We start from the raw sequence: 16,660 nt of genomic DNA, 5'->3' as shown, positions 1-16,660 counted from the left end.
TCTGTGCTAAGTGTGGAGTCTGCTAGGGTTTTTTTCTCTCTTTCTCCCTCTGCCCCTCCCCGCCTCACTCTCTTTCTCTCTCTCTCAAATAAATAAAGAAAAATCTTTAAAAAAATAAAAATAAAAAGAAATAAGGATAGGGACAGTTGGCTGGCTCAGTCAGTGGAGCATGCAACACTTGATCTTGGAGTTGTGACTTCCAGCCCCATGCTGGGTGTAGAGATCACTTAAAAAAATAAAATAAAATATAGGGGCACCTGGGTGGCTTGGTCAGTTAAGGGTCTGCCTTTGGCTCGGGTCATGATCCCAGGGTCCTGGGATCCTGCTCAGTGGGGAGTCTACTTCTCCCTCTCCCTCTGCCCCTTCCCCCGCTTGTGCGTGCACACGCTCTCTCTCTCTCTCTCAAATAAAATCTTAAAAAAAAAAAAATCTTAAAAAAAAAGAAGGATATAAATACCAGGCAAAATAATTTCGGCATGCAGGTTAGGTGGGATCAGGAAGGGGGGTTATGCTCTTCATTATGAGCTTTGTAATGCTATTTTACCTTTTAAACCATTTTCATTTGTTGCATTGCTAAAAATTAACAATTTAAAATGAAATTTAAAATTATTGAATAGATTTTTAAAAATTTGATAGAATCAGATTAATGAAGAATAGGAGCAAAGTGAATAGCCCAAAACATGTCTGTTAGAAGAAGTTTAATACCAAGCAAAGAAGCAGTACCACCCAAAGCAGTTAACTGTTATTTGAACAACATTGTATTGTTACAGAAATAGAAAGCCAGATCAATGGAGCAATGCCTAGTCGAGAAACAGACTCACATAAATGTAGAATTCAGTTTGAAATGAATGTGTCATTTCTAACTGGTGGGGAAACTCAACATACGGTTTTGAGATAATAGGTTTTACATATGGGAAAATATTAAGTTAGATTTCCTACCTTGTGCCATCAATAAGGGTACTTTCCAGGTGGAATATAGATCTAAAGTAAAAACACACATTTTTTTAAAGATTTTATTTTTAAGTAATCTCTACACCCAATGTGGGGTTTGAACCCACAACTCATCGAGTCACGTGCTCCACTGACTGAGCCAGCCTGGTACCCCACATATTTTTTAAAAGTAAAAAATATGAGAGAATTAAAAAGGTATAAATACACACACATACACATATAAATATATATAACCATTTGGGGAGAAAAAGGTTTTCACAAACAAGACACAAGAGGCAGAGCTGATAGCTACTCTATGCTTACCGGGTTTTCCTTTCCTTCATTCTCCCATAACAAAACTCATACAACCCATGTGGAACACATTCTGAATAGTTTGACATGACTGATCCAGCCATCAGACTCAGGAATCGACATATAATACATATCAGTCAGAGTGCCCATAACAGGTTGACAGGCTCTACTGGGATTCCTATGCCTAAACCATCATACACTCTTCCTCTCTTCGTTGGAACCATCAAATGCAAGAATATAGGCCATGTTTCCAACAAGGCAAAGGGAGCTTTAATAGGAAAGAAGCCCAGAGAACTCATAGACTAAGAGAGAAATTATCTTAATGACATTGTTGGAATTATGATTCTAGTTGTGGCTCAGGATCAAATACATCTAGAATTTCAAATTTTGTTAGCCAATAAATTGTCTTTTTATTTGAACTAAATTGAGTTGGGTTTCCAACACTCTCAACCAAAGGAATCATGTTTAATAATCCAAAAATGATAAAGGTTAGTTGATCTAGACCCCATAAAATTACAATCTTCTAGATAATGAGAAATATCATAAACAAAGTAAAGACAAGTGGTAGATTGGAATAAATTATTTACAGCAAACAATGGGCAAAAGATCAATGTCTAAAATACACAAAGAGTGACTGCAACTCAATAAAGAAAAAACAAAATGACTCAAAGGAAAATTGAGAAAAAGGTATTGTGGTAGTCAAAACTCTTTCCTTTGAAAGTTAAAAAGCTTAACTCTTACTCCTTTAAGCAAAGTGAATTTGTTGGTTCAAATAACTGAGAACCCAAAGGAAAAATATGCTTCAGGAATGGCAGGATCCCCGTGCTTAGATATGCCCACAAATGCTTGTTCTCTCTCCCTCTCTTAGTTCTTTTTTATGTGTAGTTCTTTTTTATGCATTGTCACCCAGGGTCTCTGCTCATGGTAGCAATATGTTTTCTTGTAGCTGCAGGCTTATCATCATTGCATCTGTCATAACTGCTTTGGTTTTAAGTGTTATAAAACCCAACCCAAACTGGTTTAACCAAGAAAGAGAACTCATTAGCCTGTGAAATCAAAGAGGTATAATCTAAGGTAAGACTGTCCTTGAGCAGAGCTTGAATCAAGAGTTCAACCATTGTCAAAGTAGGACTCATTTCACCCTTCCTGCCTTCTGCTGTGTTGGTTTTATACTCAGGTTCCTCATGGTGGCCTCCTAGGTAGCCCTAGGTTCCCTTCATCCTTGATGCTCTAACCAGGGGGAAAAATAATTTTTCTCTCTCTTAAGCCATATTTCAGTGGCTCTGACTGGGTCACAAGACCACCCCAAAAAAAATCTCTGTGGCCATTGAATGTGATTGGTTACAGTGGGTCATATGCCCATCTACGGACCCAAAAAGAAGTCACCTTCACCCAAAGTAGAAGAACTGAGAATAATGTGTAATGAAATTATAAGTTTAGATTTTTTTCCAACCCCTACTCCAAGACCTGCAAACCACCAGCTTAAAATACCCATTTTTTTTCCTGACTAAACTCAAATCTACAGAATAATAACTGTAAAAAAAAAACTTATTAAAATAATATTGGTTTTTAAATATACATGCAGAGATTTAGATTATTTTCATTTTGTTGAAAATGTAAGTACTTATATGTATAGATCTGCATATGCATGAAAAACACTAATCTATGTGTTAATAGTAGAGATCTGGTAGTAGAGGTGTCAATGAGAACTTCCACATTATCCTTCAAAACTTTCCATTAAAACTTTTAATTATGAAAATCAGTTGATTTTTAATCAGAAAATCAGAAAATATTCCATTTCAAAAAAATTAAAATGTATTTCTAAAAGGGACAGGAAGGATGTCAAAATTGAAAAATTTTTTAAAAATATAAAGTTGAGATAAATCAGGTTATGCTTTTTTTGTCATATTATTTCTAAAATATTAGTTCATTTTTGCTTTTGAGCTCAAATTAGAACCACAGAAACTACCATAGCAGAAATAGGTAAATCATAAGATGTAAGGCATAGATAAACATCTGAGATCCCGGAGAATTAATAAAATGCTTTGAGATTGTTATATGTAAAGAAAAAATAAAATAAATAGAGAAGAAGAAGAACTGAGAATAAGGGAAAGAAGTAGTTCTTTCTCCCTTCCTCCGAAATCAATGTAATGTTACCAGAAGTAGAGCGAAGTACGCTTCAGGGAGTGAACACGTATCTACTACAGTGTTCTTACAAACAGCTCATAACCTTAAAGAAAGACAGATCCGCTTTCCGAGATGCCCCCAAAGGCTACAGCTATGCTGGGGCCATGTGTCTTCCTTTGGGCCAATTCATCATTGTGTCCCACTGAATGGGTCCTAGCTGGGCATCCGAGAAGCAGAGCCTGAGACTTGCCCCTGAGTAACTGAGGAGTGCTCTCAGGAAAATCCTATAAGGGAGCAAGGGAAGCAGAGAAGCTCAGGGAAGAAACTGCAAAGGTGAGGATCCAGCTGATGTCTTGGGGGAGTTCTGATGCACAAACTGCACTGCAGAATTGTCCACCCCACCTTCCCATGAGACAGAGGAGCTGTCTTTTGTATCTCCTTTTAGATGTGGAACGCTCCCTGGTGGGAGGGGGTAATATCCCAGCCAAATTGGCCCCCTCCTCCTGAGCACAATTCTCTGAAGAAAAATGCAGCTGTCAGCCTCTTGTGGCAACACTCACCTGAATTGCAGGATGGGTGCACTGGCCAGTAAAGGGGATCTGACTGGGGCACCAACAGTATCTACTACAATGACTCCAATGACTGGTCTGCTGGGGTCATTTGTATGCCCTGTGACAGGGGAGAGAGGCCTTTTGAGGGACAGTCCCCCCAGAATCATATGGAATGGGAGAAGGGCAATTTAAAAAGCAGGATCAGATACTGTTTGCATTTTACTTCTTTAGCTGGCCAGCACTCACATATGTGCTTACAGTTTAAACGAATATCCCCACTTAAGGTAATGAAGCTGGTGGATCAGTGAGCAGAGACCATCTGAGTTCTTGCAGCAGACGCTGTCACTGCCTTGCCCATATCCCCTTATCCTTACCACTCTTGTGCATACTGGCCCGGTTTCCAGCTGCCAGCACGCGCGCTTCTTTGTATAATGGCTTTCCCGGATTCTTCCCTACTTTGTCTGTCACACAGCAGGCCACAAGTGCAGAGGAATTAATATGTCTTCCTCCCTGGGAGCTCCTCTCAACCAACGACTGATGGGACTTGATGTATGGACACCCCAGCTCCCTGACTCCTTGTAGTGGATTAACACTGTAGCGCATGTTCGACACTGGATCCCAGAGCTTCCCATGGGATGAAGTCCCAACTGCACACAATGGTAACTGGCTTGATAATGCACCCTATAATGGTTGCCTTACTTTCTCTCACTTTCCCACTCCTCTACAAGCATTTTTTAAAAAGATTTTCTTTATTTATTTGAGAGAGAGAGAGAGAACAGGAGCAGGGGCAGAGAGAGAGGGTGAAGGAGACTCCCCATTGAGCAGGGAGCCCAATGTGGGGCTTGACCCCAGGACCCCAAGATCATGACTTGAGCTGAAGGCAGACACTTAACTGACTGAGCCACCCACGTACCCCTCTACCAGTATTTTTTTTTTTTTAATCTCCCAAATAAACTACTTGCAGTCAAGTCTTTGTCTCAGGATAGGCTTCTGGGGGCACAGAAATTAGAACACCCCCTCACCAAACAGAAATGCTTGAGTCATGCCCTGTCTGCTGCAAGAAGATATATGTGTGTGTGTGTGTGTGTGTGTGTGTGTGTGTGTGTGTGTGTGTGTTTGGGGTGGGGGGGAGGTTCCTTCAGTTGTAAGCTAGCTGCATTCTTCTAATTTAGGTCCAGATGTGGCTCCCCATTGTCCAGCAACATATAAATAACACTCACAAACAAATTGTTGGAAGAGGGATGGAAGACCTCACTCAATAAAAACTCACACCTGGAACAGGAGAGAGAGAGAGACCACCAAGAGGTAACCACCAGTTCACAGTGCACACTACCCCCCTGCAAGACAGGAGCAGCGAGTGCTCTTTGGTTTGACAGCAGACAACATCCTTGCTCAGTCCATCTCACTGCCTCCAGGCTACTCTCTGTGCTCATCTCTCTTGTTCAACGTCCTGCAGGGCCACATCTAAAGGGTTCCCGGCATGGATTCCTCTTCTGAATTCTGCACAATGTGAGCAGCTCATTTCCTGTTGATGTGAGATCTGAAGCCTGAGGATGCTTTAAGGTCATGTCAGCCATACCTGTCCGATCATAAGACTCACCTGGAATGCTTATTATACATAAATTCCCAGCACTGCTTTTTACCTTTCTGAAGGAGAAGATCCTGGGAAATTTTCTTGCCTGGATTTCCTTGAGAACAGAGCAAGAGGCAAAGGTGTCATGGTACGGTCTTAATGAGAGGTGCTATCCCAAAGCAAAAGTTAGAGACAAGGGGAAGGAAGCAAAATAACTGCAAGGTGGTATATTTTTGAGCTCACTGTAGATTCGAGAAAACATACTTGGTTGCTTAGTTACACAGGCGTCTTCTTAAGAAGTTATGCAAACGCACCATATTTTGAAATGGTCCACTGTGGGGAGAAAGGGAAAGGTTATTTGCTGGTTCCTTCCTCTTACCTTGCATTGGCCAAAGTTCACCCGTGGGGTGTTAACTCCCTCACAGCCTGGGATTCTTTCCCTCTCTCACAGAAGGGGAGGCCAAGTTCCTTGACAGACAGGTTCACAAAATCATGGGTGGTGGGAGAATAGCAACTTCCTCAAATGAGGAAATGCGGGCAGAGAACAATTAATTCACAGAATTTGGAGGTCACGGGGTAAGGGATGATAGTCGAGATATTTAACATTAAGACATGGGCACAGCTGAATGAAAAATTATTATAGGTATTATAGAACAAAGAAAATGAATAGTTGTATTGATGACATTAAAAACCAAGATTCTCAGGGGCGCCTGGGTGGCTCAGTTGTTAAGCATCTGCCTTCGGCTCAGGGCGTGATCCCAGAGTCCTGGGATCGAGCCCCACATCAGGCTCCTCCACTGGGAGACTGCTTCTTCCTCTCCCACTCCCCCTGCCTGTGTTCCCTCTCTCGCTGGCTGTCTCTCTCTCTGTCACATAAATAAATAAAATCTTTTAAAAATAAATAAATAAAATAAAAACCAAGATTCTCAGTCCAGGAGAAAGGAAATACAAACAAACTCCAAGAAGTTAAGTATAACTCTGTAGTCCTTTAAAAAAAAATTATTTATTTGATTAATTTCTACCCCCAATGTGAAGCTTGAACTCATAACCCCAAGATTAAGAGTTGCATGCTCTTCTTACCGAGCCAGCCAGGTGCCCCGCAACTCCATAGTCCCACATTTAAATCTAAAACCTCAGTATGAACCTAAGGTATATTATTTTCTTTAAAAAACAAAAAAAAGATTATTTTTTAGCTCCATATACTTAAGATTTATTTATTTACTTGAGAGAGAGTGAGAGAGATCATGAGCAGGGGGAAGGGTAGAGGGAGAAGCAGACTCCACACTGAGCAGGGAACCCAATGCAGGACTTGATCCCAGGACTCTGGGATCATGACCTGAGCCAAAGGCAGATGCTTAACCAACTGAGTCACCCAGGCTCCCTAGCTCCATATACTTAAAAAAACCCAAAACCACCTGAGTCACCGGGAATGAGTACCCCTAGCATCCAGATTGTGGTCTCTAAATAGTATTTTTCTCTAAAAGGCACCAAGGATACTTGAAGAAATGTCTGATTTCATATCTAGAGCAGAAAATGTTCCAGAAGAGCCTGAAACATCCTGTATTTGAAATTTTAAAAAAACACAGAGAAACCTATAGAATACTACTGTAGGAAACAACCTTCAGCACATGGGAAAAGTTAACATCAAAAAGAACAGTAACTACAATGAACTGAAAGACATCAAATATGCTGTTTGTGAATCCACGATGATATTCAAAACAATAAGAACTACAAAATGCTTTGGTCAAGTTTGGAGGATGCCAGGCAATCATTTCATTATCCTGAATACTGGTACATAAACGCAATAGGCATTTATGCTTTTACTCCATGAACTATACCTCACAGCAACTAAATAGTTGATGAGGGAATGTTATTCCTTATAGAACAATTAAGCTGATAAACATATAAAGGATGAGATTAAAATGAAATACTAGAAATAATAAATATTGGAATTAAAATGAAATAATGGTTCTAGGGGCACCTGGGTGGCTCGGTCATTAAGCATCTGCCTTCAGCTCAGGTCATGATCCCAGCGTTCTGGGATCAAGCCCCCACATCAGGCTTGGTGGGAAGCCTGCTTCTCCCTCTCCCACTTCATCTGCTTGTGTTCCCTTTCTTGCTGCCTCTCTCTCCGTCAAATAAATAAATAAAATCTTTAAAAAAAGAGAAAAAAAAGAAATAATGGTTCTAGGCTAGCTAGGTCAAACATAAGATTTTGTGATAAAGGAAAAATTCTATATTTGCATTGTTCAACGAAGTAGCCATTGTAGCTGATGAGCGCTTAAAATGTGGTTAGTGTGACCAAGGAATTAAATTTCTAAATTTGTTCAATTTTCATTGCATTTAAATAGCCACATGTGGCTAGTTGCTATTGTATTGAACAGTACAGTTCTAGGGCATGATTATCTTTGGCTGCCGAAATCATGAGGTGAAAGACTGGTGGGGAATTTATAATGCATAGATTAGAATTACTACCCCTGAATTTACTGATCCATCTTAAAACCACAAAAAGAGACAGACATCATTATCTTCTGATGTGATGCAATGGGAAGTATGTAACACCACCCGTGAAATATTCTTGCCAAAAATATCAAACCTAAATCCGATTCAGCTTCTAGATCTAACTACCAGTTTTGGAAATATAGGGACCAGGAGAACATGATAAACACCATAGCAAGAGAGATCAGCAAAATCTAGAATGTGGTAAACTCCTCAGGACAAACCATACAACTATGATAATAAAAAAATTGTATAGGAAAAGAAGTGGGAGGGGATGAAATCTATGGATCAGAGAGACCCTGCTTGGAACCAATTGTGTCTTTGCCTGGGTCCCCCAGAAAGCAGAACTTTATAGTAAAGCTACGTGCAAATACTTTATTGAAGAGGCAGGAATGAGAGACAGTAAGTGAAACAGGAAGCGCAAGAAGGCATGATCAAGTCGGCCACCATGAAGAGTGATTCCTTAATCCCACAGACTTTGTGAGAACTTCCATATGCTGTGTTTGCAGACTATTGATCTGGGGATGAAAGGGAAAGCAGTTGTCCACTGGTTCTCATCTCTGTTGGTCAAAGTTTGCCTTGAAGAATTTTAAGTCCCTGGTACTTCTGGGTTGTACGCGCCAAGCAGATTTCTACAGTATCTCGCACTGCAGCATTAGAGAGAAGCCCTGAAGAAGTGCCAGGCTATACCTGTGTGCAGCTGGTTGGAGCCTGGGCAGGCCTGACCTGGGCAGCAATGGCTGGATTAAGTGACGTCAGCCTGAGAGGATCTGCAGTTATGCACAGAGATGTTTGATATAAACTGTTTAAAAAAGAGACTGAGGGAGAGAGGGAGAGGGGATGAATCAGGGGAACTTGAATGCTATTGAATTTGGACTGGATATATTTGGTGACATTAGGAATTATTGTTCTGTTGTTAATTTTTTGTATGCCTATGATAACGGTGTTTATGACATTTCTTCAAGGCTTATCTTTTAGAAATCCATACTAAAGTATTTATACATGAAACAATATAATGTCTGAAATAGTCTTCAAAATAATCCAGTTTGTAAGGGAGAGTGGATAGAGGCACAGCTGAAATAAGATTAGCTGTGAGTTATGTGCTGGTTTTAAAAACATCCACTAACATTGATATTCCTCCCTTCAAAAAGCGGAACGTAATTTCTCTCCCCTTGAATGTGGATGGGACTTAGTGACTTACTTCTAACGAATACAATGTGGTGGAAGTGATTTTGTATGTCTTCCAAGACTATGTTATAAAAGTCACTGCAACTGCCACCTTGCTGTCTTTTGGGTCACTTGTTCTGGGGGAAGCAGCTACCATGCCGTGAGGATGCTTTGGCTGCTCTGTGGAGAGGGCCAAGTGGCAAGAAACAGATGCTTCCTGGCAACACCTTCCTAGCCAGAGGTGAGGGTCACCTTGGAACAGATCTTTAGCCCCAACTAAGGCTTCAGATGTCTGCAGGTCAGGCCGACAACATGACTGCGACGTCATGACAGATCCCGAGCCAGAACAACCCTAAAGTCCTAAAATCCTGACTCTCAGAAACTGTACAAAATAATAAATGTTTACTACTATTTCAATTTGCTAAGTTTGGGGGTCATTTGTTACACAGCAGTGGTCAAATAAGTTAATAATTGTTGAAGTTGGGTGTTGAGGTCATTGTACTATCCTATTTTTGTGCATGTTTGAGATTTTCCATGATAAAAATTAAATACTGAGTTCCTATATTACATTTTCATATAAATCCTTTCCAAGTGGATCAAAGACTATCTGTAAAAAGCAAAAATTCCTAGTAAATTATCCTCTTTGTTATCTCAAGGTAGGAAAGGACTTTTTAAACCAGACACGAAAAGTATAGGCTATTGGAAAAGACTGATAAGTTCATATACATTAAAGATAAGAACTACTTATTGGATGATAACATAAAGAAAGTGAAAAGATAAACCACAATCTGGGAAGTGATATTTGTTACACATATAATGAAGAAGACTAGTATCTGAATATATAAGTGACTCCTACAAATCCATAAGAAAAAGATAAGACATCCAATAGAAAAATGGGCAAAGGATATGAATGCTCAATTCACAGAGGGGGAGACCTGAATGACCAATAAACAAATAAAAGACTGATCAACCAGTATCTGAATCTCTGTGTTGGTCCCCACAGTAATTAACACTCCCTCTCCTAGCTGCCCTGGAGTTGATAGCTGACTGGAGTTGATATATAAATACCTTCAAATACTCTAGCCTTCTTGCCTCTCTGAGGCATGTGTCCTATTCCACTTCCCAGAGTTTCCCCTGTGGAATTCCCCTGTGGAATTGTTCACACTAGTCACTGGCTTGGTAACACAACTCTGTATTATTGACTGCCTTCCCTTCCCTGTCTCTCTTCCCTACTCCGCTACCAGTTCCCTGGGGTTACATACCACATTAACCTTGAATTCTTGCCTCGGGGCTTTCTTCTCGGGGAACCTAAACTGGTAAGAGTGTTCAAGCTTCCTTGACAGTATCAGACAGAGTCTGAGCCCTTGCAATTCTGTGGGAACTTTACACATGAAAAAAAGCTACAGCCTTGAAATGCACAGTGGAGAAAGGGGCCTGATGGCTTCAAGCCATCCCTAAGGATGGGGGGCCCAGACCATGGCCATAGGTATACACTTCAAAGCTGCCCCAAGCCCAGGACTCTTGCAGGTCTGCTTTCTTTCTGTCCTCTTTGAACCTTGTCCATAATCAATGCCCTCGGCCCTAACTTGCTGAGGTTCATAGCTAAACTCTCTCTGTTGCTTGAGTCATTTTTGATATGCTGATCTGGCTTTAGACTGTTTAACTTGGTCAACACTGCAATCTAGGTCACAGGTCAGGTTTTTGGTGAGCTGGTTCTGTACACATGGTTATCTGCCACCCCTCCCCCACACTGGGGTTCTGGCCATGGTCATAGTACAAGTGAACACAAGAACCACTTCCTCGTAATGAAGGCTGCATTGCTGCCAGTGGCTTCTCAGATGATGGGAGTTGGTGCCAGTGGCTTGGCAGCAACATGAGATGGGGACCTCTGTGTGGGCATCAGAAACCTTGATCACAACACTGGCAACAGTCTGTGTCAGTGCCTTGGGCAAGCACTAGGAATAGAGATGGTGCTTCTGGCTGCACCAGAACAGTGAGCTTTGATGGGAATCCGCTTAGAGAGGAGTTGGCTTCTCTATGAGCCAAAGCAGGAAACAAGGAAATGGATATCCTCCGTGGGTTTGCCATATTGTCTCTGTGGTAATAACTCTTCTGTTATGGTATTGGGTATGTGTAGGGGGACTTCCAAATCCTTGTGGCCTATATTAATTACCTATTGCTGTGAGACAAAGTGCCCCCAAATTTGGTAGCCTACAACAATTTATTATCCTCACAGTTTTTGTGGGTCAGAAATTCAAAAACAGCTTGACTAGACAAGTCTGGCTCAGTGTCTTTTGTGAGGTCTCAGTTGAAATGTTCGCCAGGACGGCCATCATCTGAAGCCTTGATGGGCCAAAGGATCCATTTCCAAGTTGACTTACATACATGTTTGGTAAGCATGTGCTAGTTCTTGGTGGCAGGCCCCATTTCCTCCCCACCTGTGTCTGTAAACGGGCTGTTCAAGTGTCCTCATGACATGATGGCTGGTTTCCTCCAAAGCAAGTGAAGAGAGAGGGAGAGGGAAGAGAGGGAGAGGGGAAGGAAGAGAGAGAGGGAGAAGGAGGAGCTATCCTTCGCATGACCTAGCCTCAGAAGTCACGTAACATAATTCTACCACATCCTATTTGTTAGAAGAGAGTCACTAAGTCTGACCTCTATTTTACAGAGAGGAATTAAATTCTAACTTTTAATGAGAATATCAAAGAATTTGTGGCCTTTTTTTTTTAAAGCACCATATTGCTTCTACTTTAATAGCTAACTGTAACTTGGATTATAAGGTCTTTACCAGCTTCTATTTCTGACTAACTCTATTTTTCTATTCTTTCCTTATGTAAGCAGTAAGGTTTAAATCATCAGTTGGGGATATAGTATGGTCAACTTCTATTTCTTCAATTAATAATTAGAACACTTATCTGTTCTTTAATACCTCTCTTTTCTAGTGAATTACCCTAGAAACCTGGGGCTTATTCAGTCTAAAGTGGCCACTCCAACTTCCAAGTCAGCTGAGCCAGGGTTGTACAGTTCACTTGTGAAAAGTAAGACATCAAGAGAGGGCACTAATTGAGAAGCTGTCCTACTCGTCTCCAGGGAGGTGGTGTGAAGAAATACTGCCAGGTTTTGTGGCCACGAAAGTGCATTGCTCAGATCTCCTGCTGCTGGGTGTGTAATTGACTAGAAGCCCAGCTGCTGCCCCTCTGGTTCCACCACTGCATCTGTGCTGGTGCAGGCCCATTGCTGAGACATGCAGGGCTACTCCAACTGGCAACTTTGGCTCTGGCACTCCCCTTCGGCCTGGACAAGCCTTTCTCGGAACTGCGCCACAGTCTGAGACTCCTCTTAACCAATCTTTCCTTCCCCCTTACCCTTACAGCTGTCAGATTTTTCTTTCAGTGTGAATCTTCTCCTTGCTTTTTCCTCTCTCCTTCCTCTATCGCTCTCAGATGTTTCTCCTAGTAAGTCTCTCGCAGGTCTGTTGGACATTCGTAGATCTCCCAGGCATACATAGCGCTGGAGTTGGTTCCCACTGGTTTGGGAGAGCAGAGTCTGTGTGCCTTCCCGATTCCGCATTCAGTGACATCATGTTGGTAGCCTGAAATAGGCCATGGTGGGAGTATTTACACCACAGAAATCAACAAATGCTGCACATGAGGGTGTTTTCCAAAACCCCAGGGAGCTGGCTGATAAACATTTATCAGCACACCTCTGGTGTATACCCAACAGAAATGTGTATGTATGCTCACAAAGAGACCTATACTGGAATCCTAGGCTGTTCATAGCATCATTAATCACAGTTGCCTCAGACTGGAAACTGCCCAAATGTCCATCAGCAGTAGGACAGAAAAATATACTGTCATATTATGGCATATATACATTTAATCAATGGAATATAAAAATAACAAATTACTTACTATACACAACAATATGGATGAATTTCACAAACATAATGCTGAATGAAAGAATCTAGACACAAAAGACTCCATCCTGTAGCATTCCCTTTATATAAAGTGAAAAGCTGGCAAAACGAATCCATAATGTAAGAAGTTAGAAGAGTGGCTCCTTCATGGAGGTGGTGACTAGGAGGGTCCAAGAGGGATCCTATGATCTATTCTTTGACCTGGGCCCTAGTCACATGAGTATGTTACCTTAAAAAATTCATTGAGCTATATATGGATGATCTCTTCACTTTCCTTTATATATGTTATACTTCATCAGAGTTTATACAAAATTATATATAATGAGATGTTCCATAAAGGCAGTGATTTTTAAAAAAATAACTAAAAATTTTGAGGGCTCTGGGTGGCTCAGTTGGTTCAGTGTCTGATTCTTGATTTTGGCTCAGGTCATGAGCTCAGGGTTGTGAGACTGAGCCCTGCATCGGGCTCCACGCTGGTTGTGGAGCCTGCTTAAGATTCTCTTTCTCCCTCTCCCTCTGCCCCTCCTACATTCAATGTGGGATTCGAACTTACAACCCCAAGATCAAGAGTTGCATGCTCTACCGACTGAACTGGTCCCGCACCCCTGAGTAATATTTTATTGTATATATACATCATGTTTTGTTTATCTGTTCATCTGTTGATGGACATTAAGGTTGCTTCCACCTCTTGGCTATTGTGAATAATGCTACAGTGAATAGGAGTGTACAAATATCTCTTCAAGATCCTGCTTTCAATTATTTTGGATATATATCCACAAGTGGTATTGCTGGATCATATGATAACTCTCTCTTTTTTTTTTTTTTTTTAAGTGCGCTCCACACCCAGCGTGGAGCTTGAACTTATGACCCGGAGATCAAGAGTTGCATGCTCTCCCAACTGAGTCAGCCAGGCATCCCATGATAATTCTATTTTTAACGTTTGGAACTGCTAAACTGTTTTCCACAGTGCACTACCATTCCCACTAATACGCAACAGTTCCAATTTCTCCATATTCTTGCCATTTGTTATTTTCTGTTTTGTTTCTTCACACTCATCCTAATAAGTGTGAAGAAAGGCAGAGATTTTTATATGCTTTTTCACTGCTGCCTCCCCAGAGCCTAGATCAGTCTCTGGCATATAGTAACTGCTCAATAAATATTAGTTGCAGAAGTGAATGAATTGAATGAGTTGACAATCTGTATAGGGTTGTATAGTAGGCTGAACAGTGGCTCTCCAAAAGATATGTCCATTTCTTAATCCCCAGGACCTGTGAATATTATCATATTTGGGAAAAGGATATTTGTAGATGTAATTAATTAAGGATCCTGAGATGAGAAGATCATCCTAAATTATCCAGATGGGCCCTAAATCCAATGACAAGTGTCCTTATAAGAGATACACACAGGAGAAGACAATATAGAGAGGGCAATGTGATGACAAAAGCAGAGACTGGAGTGATGTGGCCACAAGCCAAGGAGGCCAAGGAATGCCAACTTCCATCAGAAGTTGGAACAGGCAGAGAAGGATTCTCCCCTAGAGTTTCCAGAGGGAATGCAGCCGTGTTGACACTCTGATTTTGGGCTTCTTGTCTCCAGGAGCATGAGAGAATAAATCCCTTTTTTTTTCCCACTGAGTTTATGGTAATTTGTTACAGCAGTCACAGGAAACTTAGGAAGGCCAGTTGTCTTTTAATTCTATTACTGTTTTCATAATACCTTATCTACGCACAGAGGAAAACTTTTCGTTCTCTCCTGTAGAAATTTGAGGGAGAGGGCATGCATCCAAATCATCTAACAGAAATTTCAAGTTCTCTGCTTTTAAATTGGTGATCTCCTCCCAAGACTGGGTCTTGTCCTTCACGTTGATATCAAGGCCACTTCCTATATTTGTGGGGCTTGCCTATGAAGGTCACTAGGAGCTCTGCCAACAGCTAAGAGGACTAACCCTGTGCTCCTAGATCAAGGATCCCTGTTTTCCTGTGGAGCCTGCCAAGCACTGTTGGGATTTTGTATTTGTAAGTTGATCTATCCTTCACAAGGAAGCTGCTACCCAATGGAGCTTCCTTCCTACCTAAAACCTTCCCAGCTGTGTTTGTTCCAAACCCTCAGGATCAACCTTTTTCACAAGCAATATAGTGCCTTATACATTAGGTAAGATCCTGACATCTATAATCAGGGAATTGCTTTGTTCCATGTAGACTAAAAGTATAAGAAGATCTTTGACATACGAAAAAATGTTGATGTTTCAAGTAGCGCAGAGTGAGGTCCCGTGATACTCAGGGAAGGTCAGACAGTTGACTCTTACCAGGGCAGCATTCATCCTTGCAATCGAGTGCTCAATAAATATCCATTGTATATGGTAGACTGATGCCTCTCCCTAATTTCCTTGATCAGATCCTTCTTACAGCTGTGAGTGCTGGCTCGCTGCTAAATGAGATATGTATACAAAACACTTACTCTCTTGCCTCAAGGTGGAATCAACTCTATGATATAATCCATGTCCCAAGGCTCTCCATAGGATCAGGCTGAAGCTTGACTCCAGATAAGACCACATTCTGGCTTAGCTCCCTTCCCTGTTCTGTCCTGCTTCCTTCATTGCCTTTCTCCAGAGAGCACTCTCATAAAAAATTATGTACTCAAATCCTGTTTCAGGCTCTGCTTCTAAGGAAACTGACCTAAGACAATGCACGAGTAAAAGCCAAAAAATTGTAAATCCAGCCATGTCCCTGACCTGGAGACAAGGCAAAGATATAGAAAATGATGACACGAAATCAGAGAGAGCAAAGGGCCACATGACCAGAAAGAATGCCTTTCTTGAGTAAAAAAAAAAAAGAGCGGCGGTAACTTCAAACCATCCTAGTGGATACAAACCTCCTTGGCCATACAGTTACAGCAGTTCCAGTAATTCTTTGCCATTGGAATTCTTTGCTATTGCCATTAAAATTTCCAGGTGGTAGTGGCCACTTAAAAGGCCTAGTGGAGAAAAAGATGGCGTGGGATTTCAGGTAGAACAGCCACAGAGTGTTGGTGATAAGGTGTGAGGAGTCCAACAGACATGCTTTTGGAGCTGCAATGATGCTTTTCGTGAGGAAGGACCAGACGATAATATCATAACTCGCTGTGTGTTATACAGAGATGACTCCTTGTACATTATATGTGTATATAATATTATACAGCCATTCCTTTTTTTTTTTTTTTTTTAAAGATTTTATTTATTTATGTGACAGAGAGACAGCCAGCGAGAGCGGGAACACAGCAGGGGAGTGAGAGAGGAAGAAGCAGGCTCCCAGTGGAGGAGCCCGATGTGGGACTCGATCCTGGAACGCCGGGATCACGCCCTGAGCCAAAGGCAGACGCCTTAACGACTGCGCTACCCAGGCGCCCCTGCCATTCCTTTTTTTAAGATTTTATTTTTAAGTGATCTCTACACCCAACATGGGGCTCGAACTTACAACCCTGAGATTAGAAGTTGTATACTCTACCGACTGAGCCAGCCAGGTACCCCTACACAGCCATTCTTAATCAAGTCTACCTCACAACACTTATTCTTGTCTTTGGAGGAAGCCAGATACAGAGTATTTTGGTAAT

This window comes from Ursus maritimus, unplaced genomic scaffold (genome assembly GCF_017311325.1).
Source record: "Ursus maritimus isolate PB19 unplaced genomic scaffold, ASM1731132v1 scaffold_22, whole genome shotgun sequence".
NCBI classification, from domain to species: domain Eukaryota; kingdom Metazoa; phylum Chordata; class Mammalia; order Carnivora; family Ursidae; genus Ursus; species Ursus maritimus.
This window is presented reverse-complemented; position numbering follows the sequence as displayed.